The sequence below is a fragment of the Lissotriton vulgaris genome, chromosome 1_1 (genome assembly GCF_964263255.1).
Source record: "Lissotriton vulgaris chromosome 1_1, aLisVul1.2, whole genome shotgun sequence".
Taxonomy (NCBI): Eukaryota; Metazoa; Chordata; class Amphibia; order Caudata; family Salamandridae; genus Lissotriton; species Lissotriton vulgaris.
The window spans coordinates 582602678-582620828 of record NC_141685.1 but is presented as its reverse complement, the minus strand read 5'-3'; positions in this window follow the sequence as shown (position 1 = coordinate 582620828).

Genomic DNA, 18151 nt, shown 5'->3' with positions numbered 1-18151 from the left:
ATGGACTACCCCTGTCTGACACGACATGGCACCATTAACCACCACTATGTTCCTCACACTCAATGTCAAGGGAAATGATACAATGCAAAAGCTTTGCTCCATTTACTCATATATTATGAGGCATCAGGCACAAATTATCATTCTTCAGGAAACTCATACCACTGCAGTGGAATTGCCATGCCTTCAGAAACACTGGTGTGGTTCAGTTTCCTCTACCACTTACTCCGCTTAGCCAAGGAGGCCATGATATGGATACGCCTGGGTGTTCCCTTTCAGATCTCTGGCACCACAATCAACAAAGAAGGATGTTTCATGCTACTCGGGAGATGACTTGATGGTATCTCTGTTCTCCTGGGAAGTATATACACCCTGAAATTCGACCAGGACTCATTTTGGTAGTCGCTATCGGAAATCTTAGTCCAAAAACTCTTGTACCATGGACATCAGGAGGCGATTACAAACTGTGCCCTAGATTTACCTCTACACCAATCCCACCCATCACTACAACGGCCCCCGCTGCTCAGGCAGAGCTCTTTTCCAGCTGGGTGACACACTGGCCTCTGGAGGACGAGTGGAGAGCTCTACACCCTGATTCCTGAGTTTACTCTTCCACTTAGCACCCCACGACTTATACATGCGTCGACATCACATATTATGCTCACTGACTCTGTTGCCATTGGTTCATATTGCGGAATACTTAGGTTGTGTGGCCTCTGACCATGAAGCCCATACTGTAGATATGCAATGGGGTGCCCCCCACCCTCTGACTCCCATGTGGTGCCTACCGGAGATTGCCTGGAAGACCCAGTCTTCCAGGATTCCCAGGCATTACACATACGCAATTTCTCCACTGAAAATTAAGACATAACCTACTGCAAAACACATGAGTGGGACATCTTTACAGAGGTCCCTCATGGTATTTGTATTCAAGAAATTGTTGGGGTTTGTAGAACTCCTGACAAGGATATTACGGCAGCCCTGAGTAGGATGGTTACCGCCGGACTGCACTAGAGGAGGCAAAGCACCAACATGCAGCTCTTCTGGAGCGCTTACGATGCTTTAACCTTACAGCCTATGTGGCTAGAACCCATAGGAGGGTGATACTCAACAAGAGCAAAAAGGAGACCCACATCCTCAAGCTTATATCCCCAATGGCCATGCCCTTACAAACACAACATGGCATCCTACAGGAGTTCTATCAATACTGTACTGAGATCTAATGAAGTCCTCGTCAGGAGGGGGGGGGCGTGAGGAGTCATTCCTATCACACCTCCACAAACTGCAAATTTCTGTGCCCCAACGGGAAAGGCTGGATGCTGTGAAAACACCTGCGGTTCTTAAGCAGGCAACTCAAGACCTAGCCAGGCCACGACCGCCTTTCGGTAGAACTCTATAGTACTTTCGCTGGTAGTCTGCCATCTTGATTAGCCAACATGTACAATGAAGCCCTGTGGTTAGGCAAACTGCCATCCTCTTTTCTGTAATGTTTACTAGTCTCAATTCCCAAGCCAAATCGAAACCCCAACTGCTCATCCTCAAACCTTTGCAACAATAGGGGCAGATTACAAAATGCTAGTAAAAATATTATCGACTAGGTAAGCACAAATCATCCCAGAACTCATGCATCCAGACCAAAAAGGATTTGTTCCCGGGCATAGCCCATCCCACAATCAGGTTCAGGAGCAGTTCCCATTTGGGGCATGCTTGGTTCTGGACCTGGAGAAGGTGCTTGACTCAAAGGACTGGAATTAACGGTTTCAGGTCCTTACATTAATGGGTATAGGCTAACGGCTTCTAGCCTATATGCGTCTCCTATATACAAAGGCCCTTAATCGGGTTCCGGGTGGGCCATTACCTCTCTGCCCCAGTCTCGGTCAAGCGCAGCACCCGGTAGGGATGCCCGTTTTCACCCCTGCTATCCGCAATGGCTATGGAGCCACCTGACATATGATTACAGTGAGATAGTCATCACTGAGATATTCCCCTTGCTGATCAGACAAACTTAGTGTCACTTTACATGGATGATCTCTTATTAAATCTCTGCAAAGCCCTTGCAGATCTCACCCCCTTTCAATATGCGTGTCAGACTTTTGCCAGACACACAGGCTTAGCGGTCAACTGGGACTAGTCCTCCGTCTATCCGCTACATTCAGACTGTATGCCTGAACTCAGAATAATAAAATACATCTGTTAGTGAAGTTGGTTTTAATATTCTGTGTTTGAAAATACCACTTTTAGAAAGTAGGTGTTTTCTTGCCTAACTATCCAGGCCTGCCTCTGCTGGGTTGTGTATTCCTTGTCTGGGTTTGTGAGTGACAGGGCTGGGGGATTCCAGGAGATAAGCTGGGGCAGCCCGGTGGTGAATAGAGAGATCTGCATCTAGATGGGAGGGAGGAGTTGCACCTGGGACCTGAATAGGGCTGGGCCTTCCCTCTACAATGTTGGCTCCACCTCCTGTGGCTGGTCTGATGTCTCTGCCCTGCGCTGTGAAAGGAAGGGAGGAATCATGTCAACAGAGTGCTCCAGAGCTGTAACTTCCCTCCCCTGTGCTGGCTCCACCTCTTGTGGGGCAGCTGATGTCTCTGCCCTGCACAGTGAAAGGAAGAAGAGAGTCATGTAAACAAAGTGCTCAGGAACTGGTTTGGACTAGGCAGAGGCCTCTCTGCCTTCAGAGAACAAAGGATTTTGGGGTATAAATATTGGGACCCTGATCCCAAGAAATTAGATCACTTCTGGAACAAGAAACCTTTCTGCCAAGGAGAAGAACCAAGGAAGCTGCCGGAGTTTTGACTGCCCCTCTGCCAGTGTGCTGTTTTCTGGGCTGGCCTGCAGTGGTGTCTTCATTGCCAAGGGAAAGGAGAAGGAACTTTTTAAGGACTTTCATCATCTACAGAACATTCTCCAAGGTCTTGAACTGTGCTTGCCTCCTGCTGAAGTCTCAGGGACAAAAGACTTCACCTCCAGCTCCCAACTGAATTTCCTTGCTGGGAAATCTGACTCCAGAAACTTGCGTGCTGCTGGGAGCTGGAAGTGCGACGTATCGAGAAGAAGTGTGTCGCCGCCGCAGCTGAAATCATTGCATCGCCGCAGAAGCGAGCCTTCGCCGCATCTCCCTGGAAGTGTGTGTTCATTGAAGATGCCTGCTGTCGCATCACCGGAGAAGTGTGACGCCACCAAGAGAGTCGCCATTGCATCACCGGAGAAGCGTGTCGCAGGGCCTGTCACGGCTCCAAAGTACAGAGTTGTCGCAAGGCTGTTAGGGCGTCATCGCATCGTTATCGCTGCATCAAGGGCGCCATCTTCTCGCATCGCAGCCGGATCATCGCATCTCATCAAGGCGCCATCTTGCGCACCACAACGGGCCCGCAGGCCGGGAATTTGCACATCACCTCCGCACCGGCAAGGATCACGACGCATCCCCTACTCTGCGCAAGCATTGAGGCACGAGGCATCATCTCCCCCGGATCACGGAACCAACGCATCTCCCCTTTTGCTAACCTTTTGTTTACTTGGCGTTACGCATCCAGGTACCTTGTTGAGAACTTTGTCGCATTTATCATCAACTTGAACTAAGTAACTTTAATCATCTTTTAAGCAATCTTAAGTGTAGTATTGTGGATTTTTGTAGTTTGTGGTCTTGTGTTTAAGTCTATATAAAGAATACTTATTTTTATCAAACCTGTGCTGTGTCCATCTGTAGTGTTTTCACTGTATTCCTGTGTATATTCACAAATGCTTAACACACTGCCTCTGAGATAAGCCTGTCTGCTCGTGCCAAGCTACCAAGGGGGTGAGCAGGTGTTATTAAGGAGTGTAATCCCTTATTCTGACTTAGAAGTAAGGGTCTCTTTTTGGACAAAGGTGAATACCATTGCCAACTAGAGACCCCCAGATCTAACAGAATCCTACTATTTGGCGGCACAAATGTAATGAGTTGCCAGGTGGTTGACAAACTGCAATCTAGAGGAAACATATCATGGCTCTCAACCACCACCATTCACGGCTTCCTATTCCTGTGGCTTTTATCAAACTCCCCGCACTCTTTACAAGTGCAGGTCACCAAAAAATTTATCACCAGAGCGCACCTTTCATGTTACACAGGAACATTTTCCACTTCATGGTTATAGAAAACACTTGACGATTTCAAACAACCAGATGGGTATCATGTCATACTCCTTGGTGAGGCTATGCTTACTTATCTAGTCATGCCCACCCGTGTGTTAATAATATTAAAAACTCATCAACCACCCAAATCATGTCAAAAACCCATCATCCAATAGTCTCAAAATGGGCTAGCAAGATAAGAATATCTTATCAAAAGTGTGAGGTGGGTCAGAAAGTGCCTCACGCAAGCACCATCCATGGAGCTACTCGTTGGTACTCACCAGTTTGCTCACTTTGTCATCATCTGCACTTTTTTGACAGAAAAAGAATGTGACCTAACTCTAAACTAATGTAGAAAATTAAATATTAAAAGAGTGAAGTGTGTAAATAAAGGTGACATCTATCTACCATCTAGGCCCCATAATGTTAAAAAGAGTAAACTAAACTCGCAATAAGTTTAAATTGAGTTGTGAACATCTATCACACATATTTTTTTTTTTGACTAGTGTTCACACTCAGTTAAAAAAGCTGCATGTCTAGACCATTTTAACCTGAACGGCAGACATGTTTCATTGCCCTAAAAATTTGCGGCAATTTCATCAGGGCACGGGGACACATCTCCACCTCGAGAATGCATCGGACCAAGTGGTTGCTAGGTGGACTCATACCAGCAATTCACCGTGAGTGGTACCGGAGGGTGACAACCCCCTAACACTCAATGCAGCCAAGAATGCACACCGCCGGGCAGGGTGTTCGCGTTTCAAATGCACAACCAACTATTAGACAAGATACAACCAAGCTCCAGATACTATACATCAGTGTATGCTACATGCTTTATGCTTATTTTCGTAATTCCCTCTTTATGGATTATTTTGTATTTTTCAGTTTATGTATATTACAAAACTCTAATAAAAACATTTATTAAAAAAAAACTTCTTGAGTTTCTGGACATTCTGGGGGGGAAGTCCACCTGAAACCCCAGGAATTCCAGGCATTGAGCTGGGCCGAGAACCGAGTTATGGATATTGATAATGAAACATAGATCCTGAGGGAGGAGAATCGTCCATTTCAAATGAGAAAAGATTATCTGATGACTTTGGGCCATAAGAATGATGTTGTCAACGTAGACGATCAAGCACGCTCCCTTCGTTCGAATGGACTATACCACCGGCCTTATAAGCTTTGTGAAACACCATGGTACAGAGGAGAGGGAAAAGTAAAGGACCCTGAATTCGTAGCAACGCCCTAGCCAAAGAAACTGTAGAAAATGACAATGAGGAGAATAAATCAGGCCGTCAAGTATGCATCTTTTAAATCCAGACCTTCATCTTGAAGGATGTCCCACAGAAGATGGCTGCTCTCCATCTTGAAATACCAGTAAACTAACCAATCATTGAATTCTTTCAGGTTGAGCACAAGTCCTGACCCTCACCCTTTTTTTTCTACAAGACAGATAGAGCTGAGAAAACTGTGTGGGCGAGAAGTGGTCACCCCTTTATCCCCTTTCTCTAGGAGAGCCTGAATTTCTAAGGTGATGAAATCTCACTCTTGTACGGAAATATACATCTCGTTGGGCGTGGAATCTTGGAAGAGGGTGTCGTAAAACTCCAAACTGTACCCCTGTACGGACTCAAGGACCCATGAACCTTGGGTTAACATTTGCCAATTGTGTAGTAACAGACTTGTTCTACCTCCCTGTTAGATTTGGGGGTCTCTAGTTGGCACAGGTAGGTACTTGTGACAAATAGGGACCCTCTCCTCTAGTCAGGATAAGGGGGATTACACTCCTAGAATAACCCCTGCTCACCTTCTAGGTTGCGTGGCGCGAGCAGTCAAGGCTTATTTCAGAGGCGTTTTAAGTTAAGCAATTGTGACCACATACAGTAACCCAGTGACAACACTACAAATGGACACCACACAGGTTTTATATCAAAAATAAGTACTTTATATAGAGTTACCACAAGACCATAAACATCAAAAATACACACTATGATTACTTTAAGATGGTAGATTAAGCTTTAGTTCAGTTCATTTCTTAAATGCAACACTCTGGGTCAATGTACCTTAGGTTGCGTTGCGCTTCCACAACAAGCAATGTCGCAGCGATGGGAAATGCGGCAAAGTTCAGATACAAAGAAATAAAGATCTTCCAGATGCGGCACGCTTCTCGGGGATGCGAGAAGTCCTCGGTTCGATACGTGGACTGCAGAGGCGACACCCTTACGATGCGACGGCAACAGCTCCAGCGGCGACGCTCTTCTCCCACGATGCGTGAAGCTTCTGCTCGATGCGACAACTACAGCGGCGACATCCAATATGCGACGGCAGCAGCTCCGTCGGCGGCACGCTTCTTGGGGATGCGAGGTGCTTTTGATCGGTGCAGTGCGACAGTTCCAGCGGTGACACCCTCCTTCAGAGTTGCGACTGCAGGCACAGCGACGACGAAATGCTCCAACCTCGTTGCGAGATTCTTCTCCTGATGCGGTGCAGTGCGACAACTACAGTGGCGAAACCCTCCTTCGGAATTGCGTTGGCAGCAGCAGCGACGGAGACACGCTTCCTCTTCATTGCGGCACGCTTCTCTCCGATGCGGTGCAGTGCGACATTCCAGCAGCAACACCCTCCTTCGGAGTTGTGACGGCAGGCATAGCGACTGCGACACGCTTCTTCTCGTTGAGTCGCCCTTCCAGCTCCTTGTGACACGCAGTTCCTCAGAAGGCCCTAAACAGCAGCAAGCACTTCCAAAATAACTCTGAGGAGCTGGGGGTTGAAGTCTGTTGTCCCTGAGACTTCAGCAGGAGGCAAGCTCTATTCCAAGCCCTTGGAGATCCTTCACAAGTTGTAAGCGAAGTACACAAAGTTCCTTTCTCCTTCCTTTGGCAGTAAGGCAACCACTGCAGGCCAATCCCCCAAGCAGCAATTCAGCTTGGGAATAGTCTCTCCTCAGATTCTTCAGGTTCCTCTCCCCAGTAACGGTTTCTTCTTGTAGTCCAAAGTGATCTTATTTCATGGGATCAGGGTCCCAATATTTATACCCCAAAATCCTTTGTTCTCTGAGGGGAGAGGGGGGCATTTACCCAGTCCAAACCAGTTCTGAAGCACTCTGTTTACCAGACATCTCCCTTCCTTTCACAGTGCAGGGCAGAAACATCAGAGGCCCCACAGGAGGTGGAGCCAGCATTGTGGAAGGCAAGTACAGTCCTGGAGCACCTTGTTTACAGGACTCCTTCTCTTCTTTCAGTGTGCAGGGCAGAAACATCAGCCGCTCCCCAGGGGGTGGAGCCAGCATTATGGAAGGCAGGCACAGCCCTATTCAAGGTTCAGGTGCAACTCCTCCGTCCCATCTAGATGCAGGTCTCTCTATTCACCACTTGGTGACTCAACCTGTTTTCCCCAGCCCTGTCACTCACAAAACCAGACATAGGAATACACAACCTAGCAGAGGCAGGTTTGAATGCCAATACCTATTTTCTAAAAGTGGTATTTGCAAACACAGAATATTAAAATTAACTTTACTAAAATATGTATTTTATTATTCTGAGTTCAGGCATACTAAACTCAAATTTCTACCATGTTCTCTGAGACAGTTGGGATTATGAAAGTAGGGGTTTATTAATGAACTGTGCGATTACTTAAAATCATTACAGTATAAAAAAGAAGAAAAACAAATGCAGTTTGATTCAATAAAATACAGTGAAATACAGTGAAATACAGTAAAATGCCTCCCCCGCTCGATCTACACCGGTCAGGACCATTGGTGCAGCTATGTGGTCACGATACTGACTATGTTCACTGGTGCAGTACATAATTAAAAGAATTAAAGATTTAAAGTCAACATGAGACCTCGCTTACTGGAGTCTGGAAGGCGTATATAAGTTTGACATCCTCAGTTGCACTGTGGGCTTCATCGGACCCTGGGTCAGCCCCGGTTGGATACCTCTGACCGATGGGACCCTTGTCTTTTCGGCGGCTCCCTGTGTTATCTATTGATTGCCAACTTCAGTGCAGCGGGTCACTGGGCTCTTCGGGGTGGTGTCCTTTAGTTGGTTTTCGAGTGCCATTTTAATTTGATGGGTGAACTTGCCTATCCTAGCTAGTAAACATGTTGTGGTTTCAGAGAAACACCAATCCGAAGCCTCTCTACAAGATCTGTGGCCCAAGATGCATAGTGCCGGACGTAGCAGACGCTGTCGATCGCTGGTCAGCTTGATGCAGCAACATAGCAAGTGTAGCCAGGATTCTCTGCGATAATTGCAAAGTCGGCAGGCAGTGGCTCCGTCCGAGCGTGCCCAACGTGGATTGAAGTCCGTTATCCTGAGGGCCAAGAGGCGCATAAACAGAATTTTCTGTCTTGCTTCGATTGTTAGTGAGTCTTGTAAGTATGGTTGAGGTTTACCGGGAGTGTAGGACTTGTCCAAGGCCAACGTTAGTGGGTTGGGCTGGAGCGAGGAAAGGTCTAGCTCAAAGGAAATGGACTGGACTTGGCGCTTGACGGCTTTTGCCCAGGCGGAATATGGGATTTCCTGTAAATGCAGACTCCGCCCCTCGATCTTCAGAAGTTCAATGGCTAGTTCCACCTTGGCTTGCCATGGGGAGCCCGCTTCGCCAAAGATGGTTTTTAGCGAGTGCTTTAAGGTGTTTTCGGGCGACTTCAGAACTCTGATGTAGTATTTTAGCAATTTCCCCAATAGTGCCAGTTCAGGGATTATGAAATGTAATAACTCTAACAGCCCATTCTGGCCTATGGAGAACAGGTAGCCTTGCAATAGTGAAAAACGAAAATGGCTGTAATTCACTATTAGGAAATGCAACACACATCAGGGCTTGTCCTACCTATACTTACAATGCATCCTGCCCTTGGGCATACCATAGGGGTGACTGATATGAAGAAAAGGGAAGGTTTAGGGACTGGGAAGTGGGTGCACTTGCCCAGTCAGTATGACAGTACCAGACTGCATGCAGGCTCTGCAATGGCAGACCTTAGACACATTTTACAAGGCTGCTTCTGTGGGTGGCACAACCAATGCTGCAAGCCCACCAGCAGCATTTGGATTTACACGCCCTGGGCACACTCAGAGCACTAGACTAGGGTCTGACAAGTAAACCAAATAGCCAAATATGGAAAAACTGATGAGTACATCAATTTACAATAGGGAGCACTTGCACTGTGGCACTGGATAGCAGTAACACAGTGCCCAAAGCATATAACACCAGCATAAATACATGAGGAAACAGCAAAAATGGAAGGGAGACCCACAATGGTGCCAGGTCCAACACTCCCAAAAATAATTCTGAGAGAGGAATAAGTCTCATCGGTAGCTCCAGACTCCCGTGAGGTTCCTTGCTCTCTTCGGTACCACCCTTTTCTGAAGCGGTTTCTGCCATCCCGGGAGTGGGAAGGGTAGAGGAGTCTTGTCCACCACCTCTACCTCACTAGTAGTGATCACGCTGCGGGCTTTGGTAGTAACCCCTGCCAAACGAACGCCCCCATAGATGCCCCCCCCCCAAAAAAAGGGATTGGCGAAACACCTTTTTGAGACACCTTTGGGCCTTGTCAAGAGTGTTATAAGTTGCAACAAAGTTGGACATCGCCTTAGAGAACGGAGCCCCAAACAGGAGACCCTACGCCACTGGACCTGAATCCGAAGATGCCAGCTTGTTGAGTTAGGGTCAATCTTAATAAGTATGGAGCATCAGGTGTGATCTTAAAAGCTGCAGAGTAGAGTCCCTTTACAGATTTCCCCTTACCCTTGCCCTATCCGGGAGCAGGGCCATCATCCCCAGTCAAAGAAGGAGAGCAGGGATCAACCCTTGCTAGTTTGCATAGTCACGCAGATGTCTCGTAAAAGGGCCCAAACGCCTAACCAAGGCCTTATTCACTGATTGTTGAGCAACAGGGTCAAGCGCTGCCACCAAGTCTTGCTCCAGAGATTCCTCAGGGTCATCGTAATATTGGTCCATGTCCCCCTCAAATGAATAATAGATAGCCATAACGCTGCACAGCAGACATAGCTGCACCCCAGGGCCAGGCAAATCACCTCAAGAAAAAAGGGGGAGTGCAAAAACTTATAAGACCCCAGGCAGGCACAGAAATAGAAAGAATAAGGCGTGGAGGGAGCAGCCTGCACACTCAAGGCAAGAAGCCTAAGAAAACTGATACCACCCTGGAGGTCAACTCAAACCAGAGCAATGTCTGGAAGCAGCACAGGGCCAGAGGCACAGTCGAGATTAAATGTGCCACCTACAGGTTTGGCAAAGCTGTTCCGAGTGAGCAGGCAAGGAAGAGACGGTGCGCACATTGCCCATGAAACAAAACAGAAAGAGGACTGTGCGGCCAAGATGGCTAGCGCATCTTTGCTTCTTGCTCCCACTCCACTCAATTGGACTTGTGCTGAAGAGCTGCCCCGTCAGAAGGCCAAAACGTTCCCAATTAGGCAAAATGAATCTGGATGTATTTGCCAAGGGAAAAACATGCAACGCAATGGTATAAACAAATGTGAGCGCATACAACAGGGGATATCGGTGTGCAGCACCCAGACAAAAAGCACAATATCAAACAATATAGGTTAATCATATTAAAAAACTGACAGAGATACGTAGCTGGTTGCGTCACAGCAAAGAAATAGGACATTAGATGGCGTTTTGGGGTCATACAGGGCTGAGGGCTCTATGATTGGTACATGTGACAGTGTGTTTTGATGGGAAATGTAGTACTTTGAATTTAAAGTTTTGATTGGTGTTGTATATATATAATACACATGACTAATAAAGCTAGTTGTATTCCATTGTTAGTTTTCACCACACTAGCACATTAACTTTTTTGCGCATTGTGATGTCATGATAGAACCTTTTACTTGAATATAAAGTGATGTCATACAGTGTTGAGGCAGATTCTCCTATCTGCTCTACTTGTTAAACAAACTTGTTGCTGGCTGTTTGTAGGCCTTAATATCAGTAAATTGTATTGATTTTACTTCTGCTGTGAAGACCGTCTTTCTTCTGATGCTACAAATTGGCGACGAGGATGGGACTGAACTTGATGATTTTTAATAGGCCTGCGACAGCCGAAGGTTCTTTGAGGAAACCGCTCAAATAGGAAAGAAAACCCAAGACATACAAACTGAGGCAAGTTCACTATTTGTACTTTTTCCTATACTGCTGTTACCCTAACAAATTAACATGTAATGTGCGATTAGTTAGTTCAATTGCAGCAACATAACGTTATTTGTGGCAGCTGATCCTAACCGTTAACGGCTCCTGTTCCTCGCGAGCCGCAACTGATCTGTGACGTGCAGCCAGTGTCTAATTAATGAGTCACTACGCACGTAAACCATGTATAATGTAACATGCTTGACTCCTTCTATAAATCAGGCATTTCCAGTCTGGAAGTGCACCGGGAGTTTCAGTCAGCTCTTCTTGAACAACAAATACGTCACAACAATTTACAGAGTGCATTAAAAAAGGTATTTCACCTTTCTTCTTTATTTTAAAGCAGAGAACTACTACAAGTTATTTCTCAAAAATAAATATATTGTCAAGATTCTACTTTCAGAGGAATATTTTGATACTTTAAAAAAACCTTATATGAACTTTGAGTAATTACATGAGACTTTTATTTCGATACAAGTACAGTATTACAAGAGTAACAAAAAGAGTACATAAAAATGAGAATATTATCAAAAGGAGAAAGTTTAAAATAATATTCCAATATTGATTTCAAGGTAAAGGGAAGAGATAAACTGTGATCATAAAGGAGAAATGGTACAAAATTCAAACATAAGCACACCAGCAGCATTTTTGTCAGAACCAGGCAAACCAACAATGAAATGGAAAAATTGCCTACGTTCATTTGAAATTTATCTTGTTGCAATTGATGGAAAAAAATATGAACCTGAGAGAAAAAGAGCTATAATGTTTTGGTTACTTGGAGCAGCTGGACAGGAAATATTTGACAGTTTACCTGAATAGGAAAGTCCTCTCGGACAGTTCATCGCATTGGATCAGGAAGCTCTTAAAAGATTGGAAAAACATTTTGGAGAAGAACCCAATATAATGATTGGTAGACTTTGTTTTTGCATGAGAAAACAATTAGAGACTGAAACAATTGAAGACTTTTTGCAGGTTTAAGAGTACTAGCTACTAAATGTGAATGTAATGAAATGGTAGACACTAACATACGAGATCAATTTGTTTTTCACTGTTTTGAAAAGAAAATTCAAGAAACTTTATTTGCGTGCAGGAACCCCACACTTCAGGAGGTTCTAGACAGTGCAAAAGGAATTGAACATGCAATAGAATCTTCAAAAGTGCTTTCTTCAGAAAATTATCAGAAAGCTAACTTTTTTTACAGGATAGAAGGAAGGTAGAAATTAAAAATGAGAAAAGAAATAAAACAGGAAGTTATATTGAAACTAAATATTTTGTTTGTATCAGATGTTGATTCGAAAAACCACAAAGCAGACTATTCAGGATGTCCAGCTAAGGGTAAGAAATGAGCAAAATGTTAAAAAAATTGAGCATTTTGCAACTGTTTGCAGAAATATTAAATCTATGCAATACCAAAAGGTAAAAGTAAGTAATATCGATGATTTTGATGAAGAGATGTGTTCCAATATTGTTTTGACTGTTGAAGAAAAAAATAGTAAAGTTAAAGGACTACTTGGTGTAGCCTATATAAGAACAGTTGAATTAAAACTTATGGCAGATTCAGGATCACCAATCACTATAATTTCTGATAAAATGTATGAAGAGTTTTGGCCAAGTGTAAAGTTACTAGCAACCGATGTAAATCCAAAGACATTTGGAGAGTTTGATATCAACATGTTGGCTATTTTTATGATGTATTAATTATTAAAGGTTGGTCTGTAACAACCAAAATATATGTTGCAGAACGCGGAAGAAATATTGTTGGATGGAAAGATTTGGAGAGTCTGGGAATTATTTTAAAACCTGGAGCAGATGACCCTATTGTTCTGGGTGAACTTGATATTGGTAAAGTACATATTTCTACAGTAGTCACTGACTTAGAAACAGTTTTAAAAAAATATGATTCATTATTTGAAGACTGCATTGGTTGTGTGAATGTGTTTGAGCATTCTATAACGTTTCTATAAAGTGTCATTCCAGTTAAAGATAAAGTAAAGACTGTCCCATTATCTGTAAGGGTGATCTGAGGAAATTACTTAATAAATTAGTAGATGAAGGAGTCATTGAACAAACAGACTCTGCAGAGTGGGTTTCTGCTATTGTGACTATTTAAATAAAATGGGGAAATCCATCTCTGTGCTGACTTGAGGTCGTTAAATAAAAATATAGTGGTAGACTGCCATCCTTTACCTAATAATACAGGAATTATTGGCAGCTACTTCTGTATCTAAATAGTTTTCTTTGATAGATCTCAAGTCAGCTTCCCATCAAGTCAAATTAGCTGAAGATTCCAAAGATTACACAACTTTTGTCACACCCTTTTGTGTGTTCAGATTTATTCAACTTCCATTTGGGCTTGCTTCTTCAGCTAGCCTATTCCAAATGATGATGAAATATATATTAAAAGATGTTAAGGGAATTGAAAAATTCCAAGATGATATCCTCTTACATGCAAGCACTGTAGAAGAATGTAATAGAATATTAGACTCTGGTCTTCATAATTTAAATAAAAGAGGAATGACAGTGTCAAAGAGCAAATGCAAGTTTCTTAAGCAAAAAGTTGAATATTTAGGACATGTTCTAAGTTCTGATGGAATAAAACCAAAACTAGACTTGGTTAAAGCTATTTCTGATGCTCCTAGACCTGATGATAAAGATTCGCTAAGATCTTTCTTAGGTCTTAGTGAGTATTATTCACACATTAACGAGAATTATGCAGATAAGGTAGAACCCTTATGTGCTTTATTAAGAAAAGGCGAAAAATATAATTGGAAAGATGAACAAGTATTTGCATTTTGTGAACTAAAAAAAGCTTATTGTTGAAGCAACCACTTTGAATCTCTACGATTCAATCGATAAATCTTTATTTCGGTACGTTAAGTATCATAAAAGATGCATACGATACATTACGATCACAATACAATTTAAAAATAAAACTGTACAGTAAATAGATCATAGTGTCACATAGCGGGGCTATTAGTTCATGGGCATTTCATATCATGTACGTCCCATACACCGTTTCCTGGGGGCGGATAATAAAGTTAAAACATTTAAATAGTTAAAAAATACAAGCTAAAAGAGATATAAGCTAAAAGGCATACATTTTAAAACTTATTTTTGAAAAATAAAAATCTCGGGATCAATCATATAAGACAGTTGATATAACATGTATAAATGTTAATAGTGTTCTAATTCATAATTCTCCGACCATATTACATAGAGGTTAGCACTTGACATATAAATTCTATAGCATCAAAGGTTCAGACCCAATTTCATTCTCATAAAACTAACGGTCAGGAGGAATCTACTAACGTCAAAGACTACCACCTGACTGGTATTAGTCTTTAGGATTCTTCCAGCCTCTTTGTAGGATCTAGAACCTATGTTACGACAAAGGGGCAGAATCCACCATTTCCTTGGTACTGCATAACTTGGGCAAAAAAGCAATATGTGTAGATCATCTTCCTTTGTCTGGTTTGCACATAAGGTACATAAATTACTACTACTCTTGGACCACCTCAGTTCACAGGCATTTGTCCTAAGCGTACCATATCTGAATTTCATATAGATTGACTTTGCTAGTGGTGGGTGAATCTCGTCCAAAAAAGGTTCAAAAGACGCTATATCTTTGAACAGTAAAAAATTGTTGGTCAGGGATCCATGTATTTTTACATTCACTAACTCATAGCTCACATATGACCAGAATGATAGCTTTAAAATGTTCTTTGAGGACGAGTTCATGGATACTGGTTCATTCCAAAAGTGTGCCAGACAAATTTTTATCAACTAGGATCTTACATGTTTAAGCCAATTAACTTTTTTACAGCAATCAAGATCCATAATTTCTTTTAGACCTTCCTTATAGTCAAACAGTTCTACGGTCATCCACAATCTGACCCAGAGCAACAGCGGTCTCAAAATTGCATGATGGTCTATGCGTTTCATGTTCAGGTCCAAAAGAAGGAGAATCAATGGGGTATTTACTGGTAGTTTTAGCAACCCCCTCGAAAACTTATTCTCTCCGATTTTAAAGGAGTTTCTACACGTTGGTCCCCATAATTCTGCCCCGTATAGTAGTGCTGATTGTACTTTGAATTTAAAAATCTCTAAAGCCGGGGTGACTGCTTTGTTCAGGCTTTTACCATGTCTTTTCAGTATCGGAAGGGAATTTTGTTTAAAAACTATTTTGCTTTTTTCTATCTGGCTTCTCCATGATAATTTCGAGTCTAAAGAAACCCCCAGATAAGTAAAATTCTGGACATATTCCAATTTTTGTCCTTTTCATGTAAGATTTTTCCGAAAATTCTTATGGGCATTTAAAGCCATATATGTTGTTTTCTTAACATTAATCTCTAGGCCCTTTGTGCTGCAGTATGTCTGAAACCTGTTCAGTAGATTCTATAGGCCCCGGGGTGTTTGAGAAATAAGAATTGTATTGTCCGCAAAAAGGAGGGATGAAACCCGTTCGCCCCCCAATTTTGGGGAGTCATTATCGCATGCCTCCATATAAGACGGGATGTCGTTGACGAACAGGGAAAATAGTGTCGGGCCAACACACATCCCTGACGGACTCCCCTCTTTATTGGTATAGATTGTGATAGTTCCCCGTTTGGACCCCACCTGCCCTTTGCATAATTGTTCATGTGTAATTTTATGACCAGCTTCAGTAAGTCAGTTGGTAGCCCCTGGCATTTGAGTGTCTCCCATAACAATTCTCGTGGGATTAGATCAAACGCCGCCCGAAGGTCGACGAATGCTACATACAAGTGGCCTTTTCTTAGGGTGACATACTTCCAGCATAAACAACAAAACTTTAGGACCTGATCGATGGTACCTGTTTTAGCTCTAAACCCTGCTTGATATTTTGTGAGCACTAACTCATCTTCCATCCATCCATGTATTAATGCGATTTAAAATATGCCTTGCAAATATTTTTTGTGTTATGTCTAGTAAACTTATTGGGCGATAGTTAGCAGAGTCATTTCTATCGCCCTTTTTAAAAATAGTAATTTCCGCCCCTTTCCAGGTGTCTGGAATTTCAGTACCAGCAGCGATAATATTACATAAGTGATTTATATATGGTACCCAGACATTCAATTCATGTTTGAATAAATCGCCTGGTATTTTATCAAGCCCAGGGGCCTTCCCATTTTTAACCGAAGCAATAGCTAGTTCGGTCTCTTGCTGATCGAAGACTATGGGCATGCTCTCAATAGTAACAGGTGGCAATGTATATTTGACCTGCGGAAGTTTAGCCCCCTCTGGGATATCGTATAAATTGGTGAAGTGATCAATCTAAGTGGCCTCGTCAAGAAAGACCTCTTGTGAACCCTTCTCCTTTTTATTGCCTTTTGCCACTATTTCCCAAAATAACTTTTGGTCCTTCATTTTGGCCGCTGACAGCATACTGGACCAAATTTCTTGATCCCAACACGATTTGGCATCAGCCAACACTCTCTTGTATTCTTTCCTAGTCTCTTTAACTGCCAATACATTGTTGTTTTTAATCGCCTGGACTAGAGTTGACTTTACGGTGCGGCACTCTTTATTAAACCAAGGTTTACCTACAGACTGGGAATCATTTGTTCCTGCCCTCGTTTTTGGTCTTTTAGTCATTAATAGCAGGAGTTCATTAAAAAATGTTTTGTGTAGGTCTAAGAATATCCTAGGTTAATTTTGAGAGATATTATATGTTCCAAATGTGTTGGCGAGGGAACTGTAAATGTTTGCCACTAACTCTTCTTGCTCTAGTATATATGCCCATTTGACTGCGCGACGGTTGTTTCTAGCTACAATATTGTCTGGGGTAACATACTGCGTTCTCTCCCTGACATTCTGTCCCAATAGTAGACTTCTAGAAAAACTAATTTCAAGTGGGCGATGGTTGCTATCTGTTCTTACTCTTATTCCCATATCTTTAGCAAACGATCATAAATCCGAAGATAGGATAATATAATCGATTTTGCACTGGCAGTTATGTTTAAAAAAGGTTGGGGCTTTGGGGCTGTCAGATGGTAAGCGCCCCTTACACGCCCTCATCCCGTGGCCTGTCATTACCCTTGTAATTTGGAGGGCTAGGGCAGTGCCAGCAACTGTCCCACTACTGGATAATGATGGTATACCATTGGCACTGTCTTCCTCCTCTAGCAATTTATCCAGCCCTACAATAGGTTCGAAATTGCAATTCAAGTCTCCGCATATTATCTTACTTGTTCCTGGGTCCAATGTATCTAACAGTGAATCCAAGATTTCGATTGTGGGTGACTCCCTATAAGATAGACATGGTCTATTATAGACATTATATAAGTATAGTACCCGTTTATCATTAGTGACTATTTTCAATCCAAGTATGTCTAAGGAGTTAATACTTAACTTACTAATAGTTATCTCAATAGTCACTCTGACCCAAATGATAAGGCCTCCAGAGGGTCGACCCTTTACCGATGGGACTGCATCTATCTGATAAGTTTTGTATCCCACCCTATGTATGGTTTTCGTGGCCCAAGTTTCCTGGAGTACACAGATGTCACTAGTATTTATGTAGTGGTTCCATTCAGGGCCAGTTGTATTTGATCCCACTCCCACTATGTTCCATGATATTAGCTTTATCTCAGAGGGACCGTTTAAAAAAAACAGCACTGCTTGGTAGAGAATGGCCAATAGCGCTGGCAACACTAAGTACATTTTTTGCTACCCTAGGTTCTGTGCCACTACCTTCCTTCTGTGTCAACATTCCACATAGTGAATTTAAGATGGAATTTGAGATTGGTGTATGTCCCCACCATCCATAGTACATATACTAAACCCCTCCATAGATGAACCTATGTCTACCATATCCTTTGCCTTAGCCCTATGCATTGATTGAGGTCAATCGAACGCCTCTAGGGATTATAATTCATAA